The following is a 21,366-nucleotide window of genomic DNA, read 5'->3' as shown; positions in this document are numbered from 1 at the left end:
AAAAAGATTTTATTTATTTATTTGACAGAGAGAGAGATCACAAGTAGGCAGAGAGGCAGGCAGAGAGAGAGAGGGGGAAGCAGGCTCCCTGCTGAGCAGAGAGCCTGATGTGGGGCTTGATCCCAGGACCCTGGGATCATGACCTGAGCTGAAAGCAGAGGCTTTAGCCCACTAAGCCACCCAGGTGCCCCCTGAAATAAATTTTAATGGATTTTCCAGGGGGGATTACTCTGTGATTAGTAAGCTCTCAGCTTTGTCTCTTTTTTTTCACTATTATTCTTGAACATAGTACAGACATATATAGAATCTTCAGTTGATAGTTATTTTTTGCTCAGCATTTTCAATATATTCCCCTGTTATGCCCTAAATATGTCTAATTTTGCCTAGTTCCATTATGCGATGATTTTTTTTTTTTTTTGGTAAGAACCCTGGTGTCAAATATGAAAAAGTGCTCCACATTACTCAGCATCAGGAAAATACAAATGAAAACCCCAATGAGATACCACCTCACACCAGTCATAGCTAAAATTAACCAGAATAGCTAAAATTAACCAGTCAGGAAACGACAGATGTTGGTGAGGATGTGGAGAAAGGGGAACCTCCTACACTTCTGGTAGGAATGCAAGCTGGTGCAGCCACTCTGAAAAACAGTACGGAGGTTCCTCAAAAAGTTGAAAATAGAGCTATCCTATGACCAGTAATCGCACTACTGGGTATTTACCCTAAAGATACAAATGTAGTGATCCGAAGGGGCACATGTACCCCAATGTTTAAAGCAACAATGTCCACAACAGCCAAACTGTGGAAAGAGCTTAGATGTTCATCAACAGATGAATGGATAAAGATGTGATGTGTGTGTGTGTGTGTGTGTGTGTACATATATATGTACATATATACCTATATATACACATATGTGTGTAAACACACACACACACACACACATATACACACAATGGAATACTATGCAGCCATCAAAAAAATCAAGCCATTTGCAATGACGTGGATGGAACTAGAGGATATTATGCTAAATGAAATAAGTCAATCAGAGAGAGATAATTATCATATGATCTCAGGAAGGAATTTGAGAAATTTCTCTCAGAAGGAATTTGAGAAGCAAGACAGAGGATCATAGGGGAAAGGAGGGAAAAAATGAAACAAGATGAAACCAGAGAGGGAGACAAACCATAAGAGACTCTTAATCTCAGGAAAGAAACTGAGGGTTGCTGGAGGGGACGGGGATGAGAGGGATGGGGTAGCTGGGTGATAGACGTTGGGGAGGGTATGTGCTATGGTGAGTACTGTGAATTGTGTAAAATTGATGAATCACAGACCTGTACCCTGAAACAAATAATACATTATATGTTAATTTAAAAAAAAAAAAGAAAAGAAGAACTCGGGTGTCAATCGAATTGGTACTTCTTCCAGATGATCTTTCTTTTCTGGTTGCTTTTTATTTATTTTTTTAAAGATTTTATTTATTTATTTGACAGACAGATCACAAGTAGGCAGAGAGGCAGGCAGAGAGAGAGAGAGAGAGAGGAGGAAGCAGACTGCCTACCGAGCAGAGAGCCCAATGCGGGGCTTGATCCCAGGACCCTGGGATCATGACCTGGGCCGAAGGCAGAGGCTTTAACCCACTGAGCCACCCAGGCGCCCCTCTGGTGGCTTTTTAAATGGTATGTCTTGTTCTTCGAGGTACTGTGAGTTCACTATGTCTCCAGGTTTCTATTTATCTTCATTCATTTAATGAATTCTTGATTTCTGTAAAGTTCTTACTCATTACTTCTTTCCATATTATCTCTCTTGTATTTATTCATTTACTTAAAAAGATTTATTTATTCATTTGAAAAAGAGAGCACGTATGTGCATGCATGAGCAAATGGGGGGGCAGAGGGAAAGGATCTCAAGCAGACTCCCTGCTAAGTATGGCGCATCATGTGGGGTTCCAACCTAGGACCCTGCAATCATGACCTGAACCAAAATCAAGAGTCATCTGCTCAACTGACTGAGTCACCCAGGTGCCCCCTCTCTTGTGTTTTCCATGTCTCTCAGTCATTCTTTAATACTTTCAGTCACTTTGTTCTGTTCTCTACATGGCTTGCTTCAGTGCCAATTTTGTCTTGTTAATTCTGTTTAATTATATCTAATTTACTACTTAATACATTCATTCTTTTTTTAATTTAAATTCCAGTTAGTTAACATACATGTAATATTAGTTTCAGGTACATGATGTAGTGATTCAGCACTTCCATACAACACACAGAGTGGTTTATCATTGTTTTGTTACTGTGACATGTTCTTCTAGGGCTATTTTTTTCTTGGACAGTCCCAAGTATTCTGAATTGTAGAAAAGTCAGTTCTATAAAGTTCTGTACTTCAACAGCAAAAGCTACAAAACCTTCACTGGCCCTAGATCAATAATCTTTTAAGAATTGTATTAAATACAACTGGCATAAAAATAAAAGCCACATGAATAAAGTAAACAATTTGATAAATTTTGATTTATTTATGTACTCACAAAATTATTATTGTGACCAAAATCATTAACAGATTCATCACCTAAAAGAGTTTATGATGCCATTTGCAATCCATTTCTCCTGACCCACACTCCATTCCATCCCCTCTCCCCAATGTAACCACTGAGCTGCTTTCCACCACAATAGATAAGTTTGCATTTTCTAGATGCTTGTATGAATGGAATCGTAAATTATGTACTCTTTGTTGATTTGTTTCTTTCACTGAGCTATAATTGCAGAAGATTCAACCAAACTGAGTCTTTTTAAAAAAAATTTTTAGGGGCACCTGGATGGCTCAGTGGGTTAAGCTGCTGCCTTAGGCTCAGGTCATGATCTCAGGGTCCTGGGATCGAGTCCCACATCAGGCTCTCTGCTCAGCGGGGAGCCTGCTTCCCTCTCTCTCTCTCTGCCTGCCTCTCCATCTACTTGTGATTTCCCTCTGTCAAATAAATAAATAAAATCTAAAAAAAATTTTTTTTAAATCAATACTTGCAGGGGCACCTGGGTGGCTCAGTGGCTAAAGCCTCTGCCTTCAGCTCAGGTCATGATCTCAGGGTTCTGGGATTGAGCCCCACATCGAGCTCTCTGCTCAGTGGGGAGCCTGCTTCCTCCTCTCTCTCTCTGTGTCTCTCTGCCTGCCTCTTTGCCTACTTGTGATTTCTGTCAAATAAATAAATAAATTTTTTAAAAAAAATCAATACTTGCTTTCTTGTGATTTCTGAGTAGTATAACACTGTATGAATGTTCTACAGTCTGTCAATTCACCTGCTGTGGGCACTTGACTTTTTTCAGTTTGGAGCTATTACAAATAAAGCTGCTATGGACATTCTTGTACAAGACTCTGTATAGACATATGCTTTCATTTTTTGTAGAAAAATATTAGGAATGAAGGTCTGGGGTAATATGAAAGGTATATATTTACATTTTTTAAATTTTCTAAACTTTTTTCCAAAGTGGTTATACAATTTTACATTCTTGCTAACCATGTATGATGATTCCAATTCATCCACATACTTGTTGACACTTGATATGAACAATCTTTTTAATTTTAGCCAGCCTAATAATTATATCATGGTATCCCATTGTGGTTCTAATTTGCATTTCCCAAATAACTAACTATAAACGCGGCCCTAATGCTTTGGCCCCAAGAATTTCTCCCTCTTCCTCAAGTCCACACAGTCTTCAGCAACCCATTCAAATTACCATGCAAGTGTTCCTACAGAGTTGAAGGTTCCAGTGATTTCTTTTCCAGGAAAGCAGATTTTGATTTCTTTATCTCTCTGGGTGTGTCCATCTCTCCAGATTTGGGGGTGGCAGTTTGCCCTAAGACTTCCCCTTGCTAACATGTCCAAGAAACATTTTTAATTTTCCATTTGTGTGGCTTTTTCTCATTGTGAGGATCTGAATGATAAGTTCCACACTCATTACATGTCAGACTGGAAACTGGATGTCTATGGAAAGGTTAACTAAAGGTTTTAACCAAAATTTAATTTATTCGATAGATAGAGGGTTATTCTGGTTATCTGGGGTGTGTGTGTGTGTGTGTGTGTGTGTGTGTGTGTGTGTGTGTTTTCTTTTTGTGAGCAGTGAAAGTTTGTATTTTCAGGAAATTTGTTCACTTAACTTGTCATATTCATTGTCTTTAGGTTTTTTATATATTCTCTTAATATCTTTAATAGCTGTAGAATCTATAGTTATGCCACCTAACTCAATACTCATATTAATGATTTGCATCTTCTCTGCTTCCTGATTACTCTGGCTAGAGGTTTATCAATGATCTTCTCAAATAATCAACATTTACTTTCAATGATTTTCTCTATTTGGTTTATGTTTTCATTATTATTCACTTCCTCTTTGATCTTTATTATTTTCTTTCTTTTGCTTAAGTTACTTTTCATTTGCTTTTCTTTACCTAGCTTCTTTTTTTAAAAGATTTTATTTACTTATTTGACAGAGAGAGTGAGAGGGCACAACACGCAGAGCAGCAGAGGGAGAGGGAGAAGCATGCTCCCCACCAAGCAGGGGGCCCATGTGGGGTTCGATCCCAGAACCCCAGGATCATGACCCAAGCCAAAGGCAGTTGCTTAACCAACTGAGCCACCCAGGCACCCCTACCTAGCTTCTTAATAGATGAAAATTAAGATCATTAATTTAAAGAATTCTTTTTCTTTTCCAATAACAAATTTTAAAAATCTAAAAAATTTTTAAATTTAATCAAAAAATTATCACAATTTGCTTCGAGGTGATATTTTATCATTTCTTTTATAATATAAGAAAATTACAGAATTTTTTTATAAAAGTTTGAGTTTACAACTTTCTACCTTTTGTTTCATACATTTTATTTATGTATGTTATAATGCATTCTTACTTTTTAAGAGTTAATCACCTTTTAAAGAAAAGTGTTTAAAGTGAAAAAGAAAAGTCCTTATATCTACCCATGTATTTACTGTTTCTGTTGTTTTCCCTTTCTGTTTGCAGATCCAGGTTTCCAGCTAATATAACCTACTTCTCCTAACATGTCTTACACGGCAGGTCTCTTCGTGAAGAATTATTGCAACTTACATATGCATGAAAAAAGTAATATTATAAAACAAGTTTTTAACATTGCCTTAAGTTTGTTAATTTCAAAAACCTCACTGCTGGAATAAAGAGTTTAATACAGGTAAACAGAAAAGGAAGCCCACCTGAAGTTTTCACTAGGATGAAATGGGATTAGCATTGCAGTTCTCATAATCCTCTTCACAGAAGAATGCAATTTCAGTTTTAGTGGGGATGCTCACAGCTTTGAGAGTGCTGCCTTCTTTTAACAGGGTTCTGTCACTTTTCAAACACAAGTTAATTTGCCTTTGTGTTATGTGCTTGATGAATTATCTTCAGTTTATCACATTTATAAATTCTGAATGGTGGTGCCGTCTGGTCCTTAAAGAGACATCTTGTTTTAGAAATATTATAAGTTCCCTTATAGCTTGGTCCAAATTAATTCCATGATATACTGTAGGTTTGAAACTGCAATGTTCAAATGAATTAATGAGACAAATGCTCCCTTCTCCAGAAGTCAAGTGAAGAAATTCCTTTTGATACAAAGTTTCATTCACGAGAAAGTTCCCTAGGGAATCTCTCAATACGTGCACAAGAAAAACTCTGTTAATATAGTTTGCCCATTTGGTTTTACTTTGACACTCAGCAAATGAAGTCCGTGAATAGTCAAAATTGGTATCCCAATATTCTTTTCTGAAGAATAGCTTTGATGGATATATAATTGCAGGCTGATAGATTTTTTTTTTCTTTCGGTGCTTTAAAGATATTGCACTTTTATTTTTTTCTTCTATTGTTACTAGTGAGAAATCTATACCTTTGTTCTTCTGAACATAGGTATATATTTTCTAAGTGATTCTGAATTTTATCACTGGTTTAAGCAATGTGATTATCATGTGACCTGGTATAATTTTCTTCATGTTTCTTGTACTTAAGATTCTTTTAACTTTTGGGTCTACATGTTTGTAATTTTCACCAAATTTGGATATGTTTTAGCTACTTTTTCTTCAAATATTTTTTTCAGTCCCCCGTCTCCACCCTATTCTTAGGGGACTCTAATTAATGTATACTAGGGGCTCCTGGGTGGCTCAGTGGGTTAAAGCCTCTGCCTTCAGCTCAGGTCATGATCTCAGGGTCCTGGGATCCTGGAGCCCCGCATCGGGTTCTCTACTCAGCGGGGAGCCTGCTTCCCTCTCTCTCTCTCTCTCTCTCTCTTTCTGCCGTTTCTCTGCTTGTGATCTCTGTCAAATAAATAAATAAAATCTTTAAAAAAATTAATGTATACTAAGCTGCTTAAATCTGTCTCATGGTTCACTGATGCTTTTTCACTTTTAAATATTTTTTTCCTCTGTGTTTCATTATGGATATTTTTTGTTGCTATGTCTTTAAGTTTATTAACATGCATTTTGTGATTTATTATCTAATCTTCTGGTTATCTTATTCAGTGTATTTTTGATCTCAGAGTTCATTATTTTTATCTTCTGAAGTCTGATTTGCTCAGTCTTCCCTCCAGCTTTTAGAACATATAAAATATAGTCATGATTAATCTTTTACTGTCCTTTTTACTAAGTTTACCAATTGTGTCATTTCTGCGTTTGTTTTCATTGATTGATTTTTCTCCTCATTAAGGATTGAATTTTCCTATTTCTTTGGATGGCTGGTAATTTCACTTAGATGCAAGACATTGTGTTTTCTATCTTGTTGGGTGCTATATACATTTGTATTCCTATAAATATTTTTGAGCGTTGCTCTGGAACATAGTTATTTAAACACTATTTCATCCTTTTGGGTATAACTTTTAAACTTTGTTACATGGGAACAAAGCAATATTTAATCTAGAGTTAAATTTTCCCACAACTGGTACCCCATTAGTTACTAAGTTTTTAACTCTGATTCTTGGCCATAAACACTATTCCCAGTCACATATGAGCTCTAGATAACTGTTCCCTCTACTCATTTGAAGTGTTTCTTCCACACATTTTGGGTAATTTTCTCACAGGCACGTACCGATCAGTACTGTACTGCATATCTGAAAGAAAGTCTCTGCTGATTTCTGAAGTTTTCTCTCTGTGCAGTTTTCTTCTCTATGTTATTCTGTCCAGCAAACCCTAGCTGTCTTAGCCTCTCCACAATTCCACATCTGTCTCCTCACCTAAGGGAGGAGGAGGCTCCCCTCACTGAGACTTGTCCAGGCAATAAGCTGGGGCAATCACAAGGCTCACTTAATGTCTTTCTCATATCTAAAGATTAACATTCTTGGGGCACCTGGGTGGCTCAATGGGTTACAGCCTCTGCCTTTGGCTCAGGTCATGATCCCAGAGTCCTGGGATCGAGCCCCACATCGGGCTCTCTGCTCTGCAGGGAGCCTGCTTTCTCCTCTCTCTCTGCCTGCCTCTCTGCCTACTTGTGATCTCTGTCAAATAAATAAATAATATCTTTCCAAAAAAATCAACATTCTTAACTGCCTAATACCCAATGTTATGAAAACCTTTGATTCTTATACTGTGTCTGTTTTCAGAAGTTTCATCTAGGGTGAGTAAATCTCATCCTAGTTACTCCATCCTGGCCAAATGAAGAAAGTTTTTCAGAGAAGTTTTATATTAATTATTTCTCAATTTCATATACTTGCAGCATGTGTAATACTTATAACTGAGTCTTCCATGGGCTGGAGGGGGGGATTTTATTCATTTATTTATTTTTAAAATTTCTTTTAGTGTTCCAAAATTAATTGTTTATGCACCACACCATACTTTATATGGAAAAGCCAAAAGACTCCACCCACAAACTACTAGAACTCATTCAGCAATTCAGAAATGTGGCAGGATTCAAAATCAATATACAGAAATCAGTTGCTTTTTATACACTAACAATGAAAATACAGAAAGGGAAATTAGAGAATTGATTTCATTTACTATAGCACCAAGAACCATAAGATACCTGGGAATAAACCTAACTAAAGAGGTAAAGGATCTGCTCGAGGAACTACAGAACACTCATGAAAGAAACTGAAGAAGACACAAAAAGATGGAAGACCATTCCATGCTCTTGGATCAGAAGAATAAACGTTGTTAAGATGTCCATACTGCCTAGAGCATATTAAGATGTCCATACTGCCTAGAGCACTCTATTCTTTCAATGCCATTCTGATCAAAATTCCACCAGCATTTTTCAAAAAGCTGGATGGAGCAAACAATCCTAGAATTTGTATGGAATCAGAAGAGACCCCGAATTGCTAAGGAAATGTTGAAAAATAAAACTGGGGGCATCACGTTAACCTGATTTCAAGCTTTACTACAAAGCTGTGATCACCAAGACACCACGGTACTGGCACAAAAACAGACACATAGACAAGTGAAACAGAGTAGAGAGCCCAGATATGGATCCTCAACTCTATGATCAAATAATCTTGGACAAAGTAGGAAAAAATATACAGTGGAAAAAAGACAGTCTCTTTAATAAAGGTGCTGGGGGGGGGTTGATTTCTTAAGGGTGACTTTTTTCTACCTCTGTTGGATTCTTGAGGTGAATGAAAACAAATTTACACTTCAAGTTCCAAGGATGGTATGCAGAAATATTTTTTCCAGTTTACTTTTCAAAAACCTGGAGTTATCTGATAATCCCATATAATGGGATGTGGCTTCAGTCTGCTGTGTTGGGAAAATCATTTCACTTAAATTTGCAACTTGTTTTAGGTTTCTTGGCCATACAAAAAACATATATCCTTTTTCACGGTGTGTGGAGTATAACTTCATTTATGACCTATTGTTTTGTTCTGGTTTCATCTCTGTCTTTAATATCAAAATATATCAATTTCATACTGGAAGCAATGTGTTATGCTTATTTTGGAAAAATTTGATTTTACTGGAGAGGTCAACATGCTTTGTTTGAAAATGACATGAAAACCTCTCAGGGTTCATGCCATGTCTTTCAAAATTTTGTGAGCTAGGTCTGGGCCAGATGGTTTCAGACAATCTCTCACTGTACTCTTTTTTCTTTTACTAATCCTTAAGAAAGTTATCCCACTTTATATTCTGTTATTCAAGTTCACAAACCCTCACACTCTATATTGGCAGCGGAGCCTTGTTCACTATGTACATTTGGAATATTCTTTATAGTATTTAAATTACTGTCATTTTGAGATACAGATTTATCTCTTGTGAATCGCTTATATAAGGCGATTCATATAATGTAATAGCAAAAAGGTAAATTCAGCAGGCATAACAATCGCAGACAAATGATGTAAAAGTAGGTTAACCATTTTCAAGTTCTCCTTGATTATTGAATATTTAAAAAGACTGATGAATGCAGTCCTAAATCATCCACTGTGTTGAAGGACATAATGATTAAAATAAAGAATAGTGTATTTCTCTACAAAATATGAGCAATCTTATATTCCAAATGTATAATGTATTCGTATGAATTTTTTTTCTGAAATTGCCAAGAGCCTGCTGAGCACTCTATAGTCTGACAAGGATTCTGAGTTGTACATTAGCTACATTTTAAGAAATACTGCCTTCAAAAATTCAATAAAACTATAGATGCTCTCAAAAAAATTTGCACAAATGTCCCAGAAATCCATTTGCAGACCTCAGGCTAGGAATCACTCAGATGTTTACTTTGATTAAGGCACAGATACTCCAATAAATGTGTTATAGCCAAGATAACAGAATCTTTTGTCCCAAAGCCTAATAATTTCTTAAGAAGCAACTACTTGGGGTTATTTTTTTCAAAAAGGGATTGTGACATGGCAAACAATTCCAATTCCATGGGTTGTCCAGTATGAAAACCAAAATGAAAAAAATCTGGTACAGCCATATATCAGGCATTGTGGCAGTCAAATACCATTCACAGGCAATTGACTATCATTTATACATGCTCAGTTTTGGAGAAATAGCTAAAGCTCTTTAAACATTACTAGACTAGAAATTACTGGAAAGCCTGCATGATAAAATCCAGAACACTAGAAAGGCCAGAAATACATTTAAATCAGGCAATGATGCTTTGACAAAACAAAAACACAAAACCTGATACGAATCTTAGTGTTTTGGCATTGCCACTAGTGTAGACCCTCTTGGAAATGATTCTTGTTTAGACAAGAATAGAAAGAGCACATTTAGCCAAACTGATTCACAATTCAGATGTTACAGCTTTTCAACTCACTAGTTACTATCCACATCTATGCTCCTTTTTAAAAGCAAAAAGATAATACCCTTTTCAAATGGCATTGCAATCAGATAACTGTAAGTGAAAGTAAAAACCAATAATACTTCTTTTAAGGTTGAAATTAATTTGAATGCAAAAATAATGATGCTTTGGGTAGGAATGATTCAAGATTTATCTAACCAAATGTGGTAGAATTTGGTTTAAGATAGTTGTTCAAACCCCTCAGCCTACATCCTTCAGAACCTGAGTTACAGTGAGACCTGTCCCATGCACTGACCTCATATCAGCGGACTTTCACGAAATATTATGATCCTTTATTAATATCTCCAAATGCAGGTGGTCATCTTTCAAAGATACCTTTGAGAGATCTCAAAGAATAATTTCCCTACCTACCAGACATAACACAGTACTTCTGATAATTCATGGAAATGTTACCATCTCAATAGTACTGTCCTTCTCAAGGTAGGGTGGAAATTGAATCAAGATTAGAAAATTAAAGTCAGTACTGCCGTCTTTACAACACAAGACTATTAACTTGTAGACCCTCTAATTCAGTATCTCACAGCTAGATAATTACCATATCCTGCTTACGGTGGGAAATTGCCAAATCTCTATTCCTTGATGACTTTTTAGATCAGTATCAATAAAGCATTTATAAATAAGCACAGATTTTCCCCATTGGCTTCACTCAAAGTCTAAAACTCCCTTAGTATGAGCAAAAGGGACTGAAGAGTTTTAAATATTCGCGAGCAGCAGGCACAATGTTCCAGAGCCTGCGGACATAATTGAGAAAAAAAAAAACCCAAACTACTCCATCTTGACTAATTCAAGAAACTATCGGAGGAAAGCATATAGCATATACATGACTTAAAAATATAGTGATATAGCCAGGGAAGTGAAATTCGAGCTATTGGATGGAGAGGGGAAGAAAACACTGATTTATCAGCATGATCAGAATGCAGCCTTTTGCAGTGGAAAGCGCCCTGGATTTAGGGCAGAAGATCTGAGCCCCAGCTCAGCTCTAGCATTATCCACATGGCCCGAGGCAAGTGACTTATAGTCTCTGATTTGGTTCCCACAGAAATAATAAAATCCTCGTAGGACAGTTTCTAGAGATGATGATTTTTAAAATAAAATAAAAGCACCTCGGGTCTAAAAAGATGGGTTTTAATCTTAGCTCTGAAACGTCCGATTGATGTCTTTGAGTATGTCATTTAACCTCTCTCAACTTCAGTTTCTTCATACTCTGTGTAAAGATTGCTGGTGTTCAGGGGGACTGCTGGAAAGCAAATGTGCACCAGATGCATACAACGGGATTGAGACTTGAGGAATGAGAGCCAGAAATGACCTACACTAAATGGACAACAGACACTAGTGTATTAGACGTGCAAAAAGGACGGTTCCTGAAAACTGAGGAGTCAGTTGTAACTTTGCGAGTGTGCCTTTCCTGGGAACTTGTAGTCCTTTTCATTTCAGATGGTTTAGAGACAAGCTGTTTAATAAAACACAGTGTTCTGCGATCTTTGCAGAGCACAAATGGGATCCGTGCAGAGAAGGTTCCTACTAGGTAGTCTGGGGCCTGCTCTGTAGAACAGAGATTCTTGCAAAGTTCTTCATGGTGAAGTTTTCCCCTTTCTCTTTGCTTTTGTATTTCTCCTTAAACATACACTGACACAGACAGGAAAAGAGAAAGATGATTTCAACATCTTAAAGCTAACTAAAGTGGAATAATAAAGGTTCTATTTTGTGGTCTTTGTCCTTTTACAATGTCCTTTCTGAAACCAAAACTAGTAAAAGAAATAAAATGAGAAGCAAAAAATACAGGAAAACCAAAAAACCCGCTTCATCTCTGATACAACTAGAAAAAGCTATACCTCCAGGGTCACAATCTGTGGTACATGATGTTCAAATACAGTACAATTTCAACCAAATCCAGGAAAAATGCTGAGAGCAGAAATGTCTCTGTACAACTTTGGTTGTGCCCCAAATGCTCCCAAAGTGGGTGGCAAAAATGATGTAACAAACCAATGATTCATCACTTGAAGTAGCAAGATCTAGGAGTTTAAGCACCTGGAAGCTCCCTGAGCCATGCCAGAGAAGAAACCAGGCACAAGGAGGACTCATTCAGACTTACCAGCTGTCAGAGAAATCACTGTGAGTGAGGCGGCATAGAAGAGGAGTAAGTGGCCATCAGTCCTGCAACCTAGAGAGAAGTCCATGCCAGCCTGTCTAAAATATTAAGGGCTGATGAGATGCATAGTTTCACCATTAACCAGGTCATTATCTGGTCAGTCAGAGCAGATGTATAACTGAGAGACCCTATCAGCAACACAACTAATAATTAGCCTTGCTTTCTGCTCCAGCTTGTTACCTTTTTTTAATTGTGTTATTATTTACCATACAGTACATCGTTAGTTTTTGATGTAGTGCTCCATGAGTCATTGTTTGCATATGTCACCCAGTGCTCCATGCAACCCGTGTCCTCTTTATACCCACCCCTGGCTCACCTATCTTCTCATCCCACTTCCCTCTATAACCCTCAGTTTGTCTTCCAGAGTCTGTAGTCTCTCATGGTTCACCTTCCACTCCGATTGCTCCCTCTTCATTTTTCCCTTCTCCTAATGTCCTCCATGATATTCCTTGTGTTCCACAAATAAGTGAAACCATACGATAATTGACTTTCTGTTTGACTTATTTCACTCAGCATCATCTCCTCCAGTCCTGTCCATGTGGATGCAAAAGTTGGGTACCTTAACCCTTCCCTTACATTGCTTTTCTTTAAATATCAGGCATGGAAAAAAAATGGTCCCTGTTTAAAGATCAATGATGTCTGAAACAAAGACAAAGAAACAGCGCATATATTGTATAAGAAAATAAAAGCAAATAGCTAAAAAGTAAACAAAAGTATTAAAAAGATGGAAAAACTTTGAATTTCCCCATGAACTAAACAAAGTATCATCTCTCTGGGAAAAAAAAAAAAAAGATTTCAAAGAGGTAGGAGATAATAATCTATCAAAGTAGATTCAAAGTGAGGTGCTGCGAATTCAAATAAGAAATGTAAGAGCAAAATAAATAATTACCAAGATGAAATTAAATTGAAAGCCACAATAAGGAGAATAGATATAGTTAGGTCCAGCACATGGTAGACAGCACTGTAAAGTAGAAGAAAATGAAACTGAGAAGACCAGAGTTGGATGACGGGCATGATGGGGGGCACGTGACGTGATGAGCACCGGGTGTTACAGGCAACTGAGGAATTACTGAACTCTACATCTGAAACTAATGATGTGCTGTATGTTGGCTAATTGAATTTAAATTTAAAAAGTGGAAATAAACTAAAAGACCAGAGTTAAATAGAATTAAATATAACAAATATAAAATACATACAAAAGCCAAAAAAGTCTAATGAGTGCCCCTGAAGATAAGAATAAAACAAATGGAACAGAAAGTATAATATTCAAGGATACAATAGCAGGAAACTTTGGAAAAAATGAAAACTTGAATCTGCTGATTGAAAGAACATACCAGGGGCGCCTGGGTGGCTCAGTGGGTTAAGCCTCTGCCTTCGGCCCAGGTCATGATCTCAGGGTCCTGGGATCGAGCCCCGTGTCGAGCTAGCTGCTCAGTAGAGACCCCGCTTCCCCCTCTCTCTGCCTGCCTCTCTGCCTACTTGTGATCTCTGTCAAATAAATAAATAAAATCTTAAAGAAAAAAAAAAGAAAGAACATACCATGTCTAATGTAGGAGGGGCATATTACAGAGAAAAGTATACAGAAAGATATTTCTGGGTCAAGAAAATTACTGGAATTCAACATTAAAATGTAATATTTAGACTATTCAGAAAGAAAGAAAAAAATCAACCCTAATTGGCATGAGACTTCTTAGCAACACACAAGCAAGGAGACTGGAAAAGAATATCTTTAAATCTTCTGTTACAATGAGCCAAACTTCCTTTTTAAAGGCAATAATATTCCAGGACTTGGGAAATGTGATAAGGTATTCTTTAAAAAATTATTTAATTATGAAATTGCAACCATCCAAAATATGGATGCAAAAACAATGTAAAGGGATTGGTGAGAACATATACTTCTGCCCAAGACAGAATAAGAGAGGCTGGATTTAGTTTCCCTTTTCAGGGAAAAAAAGCAAAAGGACAAAATACATGAAACAATAGATTTCATATCACTGGACATCAAGTAATGAAGGGCTATAATCCCTGAGAAAAAAAAGAAACAAAAGCAATAACACCGACAACTGTTCCAGCTTAATGCCTAAAATGTCCAGGTCACTGTGCAAGGATGGGGAACACGGAAGGAGCCAGAAGATGCCCTATGCTGAGATGGGACTGAGAGTACAGGAGGTGAAGACAACTGGCACAAACAGGACAAAGAATGAAAGAAGAAACTGTTGGAGACAGAGAGAACCCCAGAAAGTCCCTCTCTATTATTCAGCAGACCGTGGATAGAGCATTTGTGTAAGGAAACTACCTGAAGCCCAGAAAAAAATATCTAAATATGATTAGAGAACAGTGCCTGCTGTGCATATGGGGCCAAGAATGGTGCCACTTTTCAAAGCAAGATTGGATAAAACTCATAATTCATTAGGTATGATTATGCAGAATCCTCAGGAAGGTCTTACTTCAATAGCAGGGAATAATTAGTCCTAGCTTAAGTACTGTTCCAGACTTACCAAACACATCATTCAAAAAGACACAGAAGAATCAAATTGTTTCCAAGTAAGTTAACTGAATCACTGGACAAAGACTGAGAATATTTATAAGAATAAAAAATATCTATCAACAAACAAAATAAAATTCACAATGTTTGGCCTCTAATTGAATATTACCAGGCATGCAAAAAAGCAGGAAAACATGATACATAATGAGGAAAATTAATCAAAACTCACAAGGCACTGCCACAGATGTTAGAATTAGCAGACAAGTACATTAAACTGTTACTACAACTCTATTCAATAGTTTAAACAATTAAGAAGAGACATGAAAGATATAAAAGAAGAGTGAATTATACCCAAAGTAAGGAGAATAAATTAATACAGGTAATAGTGGAAATGAATGAAATACAAAGTAGAAAAACTATGTAAGAGGGGCACCTGGGTGGTCCAGTCAGTTAAGCATCTGACTCTGAGTTCAGCTCAGATCATAACCTTGGGGTTCAGGACAGAGTCTGCTTGAGATTCTTTCTCTCCCTTCCTCCCTTCTCCCCCTGATCACTCTCTCTATATATAAATAAAATCTTAAAAAAAAAACTTTATAAGAAATCACCAAAACCATAGTTGGTCCTTTGAGAATATAAGTAAAATTGATAAACTTCTGGCCTACTGATCAGGAAAAAAAGAGAAAAGATTAACTACCAATATCAAGAATGAGAAAGGTAACACCACTATAGGTTCAAGAGAAATTAAAAGGATAAGGGAATGCCGTGTCTAAGCATTTAAAAACTTAGATGAAATGGGCAAATTCTTTGAAAGACAAAGCTCACTTAAGAAGAAATAAACAGCATGAATAGCCCTCTATCTCATAATGAAATTACATTTGTAATTAAAAGCTTTCCCACAAAGAAAACTCCAGGTCCAAGTGATTTCACTGATAACTACATTGCACACACAAAAAAATGATAGGGAATATCAATTTTTCACAAACTCTTCAGAAAGTTGAAAAAAAGAGGTAACTTTCTCATTCATTCTTTGAGTCCAATGTTAACCTGATATCAAAACCAAACACATTACCAAAAACATGGAAAATACTCTAGACCAAGAAGCTTATGAATGTAACTACAATTTTTTAAATTTTAGCAATCTAATCCTACAAAATATTAAAATAATGTAGAGTTGGCTTACATGTTAGAAAATCAACCAATGTAATATAAAACTATAAAATGTAAAACCAATGTAAAAACTTCATTATAACCTCAATAGATGGAGAAAAAATGCATTTGAGAACATCCTATATCTATCCCTCATAGAATCTCTTAGCAAACTAGGAATATAAAGGAACTTCATCAACCTAATGAAGGTTATCTATAAGTAACAGGTTATACCATACTTCACGGTGAAAGATGAAATGCTTTCCCCTTGAGATCACAAAACAGACAAGAATGGCCACCCTCACTACGCTAATTAAAACATTGTACTGGAGTTCCTAGTTGTGCAATCAAGCAAAAAAAGGAAGTAAAAGGATCCAGGTTAGAAAGGAGCAAACTTTTTACTTGCTGATGACATGTTAAGTTTATGTAGAAAATTCAATAGAATCTAAAAAAGGAAGTATAGAATTAATAAGTGAATTTAGTAAGGTTTCAGGATATAAGACAAATATGCAAAATCTAATGCATTTCTTTTTTTTTTAAGATTTTATTTACTTATTTGACAGAGAGAGACACAGCAAGAGAGGGAATACAAGCAGGGGGAGTGGGAGAGGGAGAAGCAGGCTTCCCGCCGATGTGGGGCTCGATCCCAGGACCCCAGAATCACAGCCTGAGCTGAAGGCAAAGGCTTAACAACTGAGCCACCCAGGTGCCCCTAAAATCTAATGTATTTCTATATACTAACAATAAATAATCAGAATCAAAATTAAATAAATAAGCCCACTTAAAAATCATCCAAAATACAAATACTTATGAATAAGTTTTCCAAAAGCTATGCAAGACCTACACATTGAAAACTTGTACATAAATGAATCTCAAATAATTATGTGCTGCATGACAGGAAATATACATGGGTATCTACTGAATTGTTTAATTTATTTAAAATTCTAGAAAATGCAAAGTAATTTATAGCACTAGGAAGCAGATGGGTAGTTGACCGCAGATGCTGGGAGGTGAGGGTGGGGGCACAGAAAGGAAGAACTGACAAAAAGACAAGGGGAAATTTGAGGGGCAATGGATGTGTTCATTTACTTGACTGTGCCTATGGTTTGGGGTCTATCTCATATGTCAAAATTTATCAAATTGTACACTTTAAATAGATGCTGGTTATCGGAATAACAGCCTGTATAAGTCTGAGAAAGGAGTGGTATTCAAGGTTTTTTAAATACATTTTAGATAATTCTATAAACTTAGTTAATATATAATATTTTGATAACTCATTAGTATGTACATAATGGGTCATTTCAAATGCAAGAGAATTCATTGCAAATTTTCTTTCTTTTCCTCTCTCCTCTTTTTACCTTGGATTAAGCCCTGTTTGACATGCCTATAAAAATTCAGAGTAACTTCTTGTAGTTGAGATAAGTTTTATAATTAGTGATCTCTGCTGTAGCTGTTTATGACAAGCTGAATTAAATAGAAGCACTTCTGACAATTTCCAAGTCTAAAGCCAACACGAATTCTCATTTTTCCAAAATATGACAGCCCAAGATCACATATATGTCAAAATAAAATGAGAAAAACTGAGCTATTAAAGGGAAAACATGGTCAAGACTGAGTTCAAAAAAGATCCAATATTTTCTGTCTATAAGAAATAGATTCACAGCAAAGTCATTTAAAAAGATTGTAAAAAAAAATAGGCAAAATCATTCTAGGAGAACACAAGTATACATACACATACACTTGCACACAAGGAAGACAATAAATAATGTCAAACAAATTTCAAAATGAGTAAAAAAGGGCAATTGATAAAAATAAAGCATGAGTTTGTATTAAATAATAGAGTGTCATCATTAAAAATGCCGACTGAGACAATAACAGAAAGTAGAATAATATTAATATAGTTTTCATTCATCTCTCACAGCTCAGAAAAAATTAAGTACGTAATACAAATGAGTAACAATATAGAAGGCTTTCTCAAAGTGATCAAAGGATCACTTGTAGCCAACTTTGCTACGAGTCTCACAAAACAAAGTGTATTCCAAGACCTTATTAAAAAAACAAAATAGAAAAGCTAGAAATTAATTTTTTTAAAAGAAGGAAATTACTTCTTGACCACCTGAAAATATAAAATTCTCTCTCTCAAACAATGTGAGCCAAAGAGAAAAATCCCAACCAATTGCATAAAGTTCAGAAATTAAATTGATAACAATGGACCATGGAATATTATTTAAAAGGTTTTGAGAGATACCCATAGCCCATAGTGCTTAATTAATAAGCAAGGCAGAATAATGGTAAGTAAATATGTAGTTCTTCTCAAAACTTAGGAGCATAACAAAAAAATAAAGCCAACAAAAAAGAGAATAAAATAACTAATACGGACAAACCATAAGTGACTCTTAATCTCACGAAACAAACTGTGGGTTGCTGGGGGGAGGGGGGTTGGGAAAAGAGGGGTAGGGTTATGGACATTGGGGAGGGTATGTGCTTTTGGGTAAATTGGAAGGGGAGGTGAACCATGAGAGACTATGGACTCTGAAAAACAATCTGAGGGGTTTGAAGTGGCGGGGGGGTGGGAGGTTGGGGTACCAGGTGGTGGGTATTATAGGGGGCACAGCTTGCATGGAGCACTGGGTGTGGTGAAAAAAATAATGAATACTGTTTTTTGAAAATAAATAAATTGGAAAAAAAACTAATACAGATAAAAGATTAATGCCTTGAAAATGAATCCTACTATATATAACACATAATAAACAATAGAGCTCTTTCTTAAAAATAGTTAAGTACTAAAGATATTAATATATAAAAATGAAAATAAACAAGAATAAAAGATTACATATAATATGATTCCATTTATAAGAAATTTTTTAAAAACACAAAACCATGAAGACAGCGTGTCAGTCATGAGGGACGGACCGCAGATCAGCATGGGAGAAATTTTTGGGTCACGACTGAACAAAGTATAAACCTATTAAAAATCATCAAACAATATATTTACAATGAATAAGTTTTATGTTCAATGGCATAGTCCTACTTTAATAAAACTGTTAAAAAATACATTGATAAAAGATCCCACTTACTATAGCAATAGAAAAATGGAATACCTAAAAATGGGAAGGTAGAATTTTTTTGGAACATTAGTTAAGACTTAGATGAATATAGAGCTATGACTTGTTCTTGGATAAAAGAAAGGGTTTAAAATATACCTAAATTTATCTACAGATTTAATGCAATCTCAACAAAAAAAATAAAATTGTAACCAGGCAATCACATTTAATTAGGTAACATATGATTGTTCAGTGGATGGTTGAGATGACCATTTTGGGGGGATTAAAAAGTACAGTATTCACTCCCAACATTCTCATAAATTCCAGATGAAAATAAAGGAGTGGATGTTCTGTGTGGCTTGAAATAGAGAGGGTAGCTTTTACAGGGAGCACACATAACCTAAAATTGTAAAGGAGGAAATGGATCAAACAGACCACACATAATAATCGAAATGTGTAAATGGTGAAAAAAGAAATTATATTGACATGCTATAAAAATTATCCAACACATGTAACAAAGGTTTGATTTTATTATTGTAGAAATAAGTATCAAGTTCTACATCGAATCGTGTTACCAACCCGTTGTCTCTAATTCTAACATAAAGCTAGAACATGAGCATTTCTCGTCACGTGCGTGGTGCTTCCTGGGTCCCGTCACCATCACATCTTACCTGGATGATTTCCACCGCCCCCCACCCCCACTGCTGTCTCTCTCTCTCTCTCTCTCTGCCCTTGCTTCCTTTCAAACTATTCTAAAACAGCGGCTGATGAGATCCCATTAAAACTCTGTCAACCTACTCTTCTGCTTACACATCTCCGAAGGTTTCCTATTCTATTGCTTTTTCCTATCTTTTTCCAGGATAAAAAGATGTTTCAAGTCCCTACACAATAGGGCTTCCCTAACCCCTCCTTCCTTTACTCTCTCTACTCCGGCCACACGGGGCCAACTGCTGATTGTAAGCTTGACCGACCTGTCACTGCTGCACTGGCCATCTCTGCCCAGTGTTCCGTCCCTGCACACACCTTCTGGACTGTGCTCTCACCTTCTTTAGGCCTGCATTCCTCCTCTAGTGAGACCTTCCCTGATTATCCTCATTTAGCATCACAAATCGTACCTACTCCCAGCGCCTCCTTTCTTCCCTCCTTTTCCTTCACCTGGCACAGTACTTACTTTACTTCCATATCCATTCCTCACTACTACAATGTAAGCTTCGTGAAGATAAAAATTTTTGGTCTGTTTTGTTCTCTGCTATATTTTTAGCACTTTAAAAAGTGCCTAAATATAACATTGTCTCAAAAACCTTTGCTGAATAAATGTGGGGAAAGTGCTAACAACCCCACACAGGGAAATCAGTCAGAATACATGGATGTGCAGATGTCCAACCTTACATCTAATTAAAGAAGTGTCGGGAGCCACGCTGGCAGAATAAGAACAAGACGGCGCATGTGCTTTTGAGGAACTAGATGTGATTGGCTGACAGCTTATGTAAGAGGTGCATGAACACTGCGTGACCCTTAGGTGGTGGAAGGGAATGATCATGCGCGGGCTGCATGTAAGGGCTGCTCATTGGCTGTTGCAAACTGTATATATATGTGTGAACTTCTGTGTAGGGGAGGAGCGGGGCCGTGGGAGCGGTGGGCCAGCACGGTTCCCGGTGCTGCTGCGTGGTGCACCCGGCGCAGGAGGAGAGGCTATGAAAGCGCAATAAAGAAGCTTGCCACCCTGTGTGCCCCTGCGTCGTTCTTGATGGCGAGAGAGACAAAGAAGGACTAACTGAAATAAGTTTTATTTACCTATCAATTGTAAAGATCACCTTTTGTAGATTGAGGTATGGGAAATTGAGTATTTTCATATATTATTAGAGGAATGTAATTGTTGCAACCTCTTTGAAGAAAATTTGGTGATATCTTTCAAAATCTCCAGTGCACATATCCCTTAGGAATTGTCCCTAACACCAGGTTTGCACTTCTGGATGCAAGGATGTCAATTGCAAAAGACTAAATATGTATCAGCAGAGAATAGTTATAGGTAAATAATTGTGAAATTCCATCGTGTAATGTGCATGCATTCATGCAGCAACTGTTTACTGAGTGCCTTTTATATGTCAGTATTGTTCCAGATGCTAGTGATATGAGCTAGATATTGGTGAAAGAACTAATGATCCGTAGAACAGAACAGAGAGCCCAGGAGTGGACCCACATAACCACGGTCAGCTGATCTTCCACAAAGGATCAAAGGCCATACAACAGAGAAAAGACCATCTTGTCAACCAACCACGCTGGAAC

The sequence above is a fragment of the Neovison vison genome, chromosome 7, assembly GCF_020171115.1.
Source record: "Neovison vison isolate M4711 chromosome 7, ASM_NN_V1, whole genome shotgun sequence".
NCBI classification, from domain to species: Eukaryota; Metazoa; Chordata; class Mammalia; order Carnivora; family Mustelidae; genus Neogale; species Neogale vison.
This window is presented reverse-complemented; position numbering follows the sequence as displayed.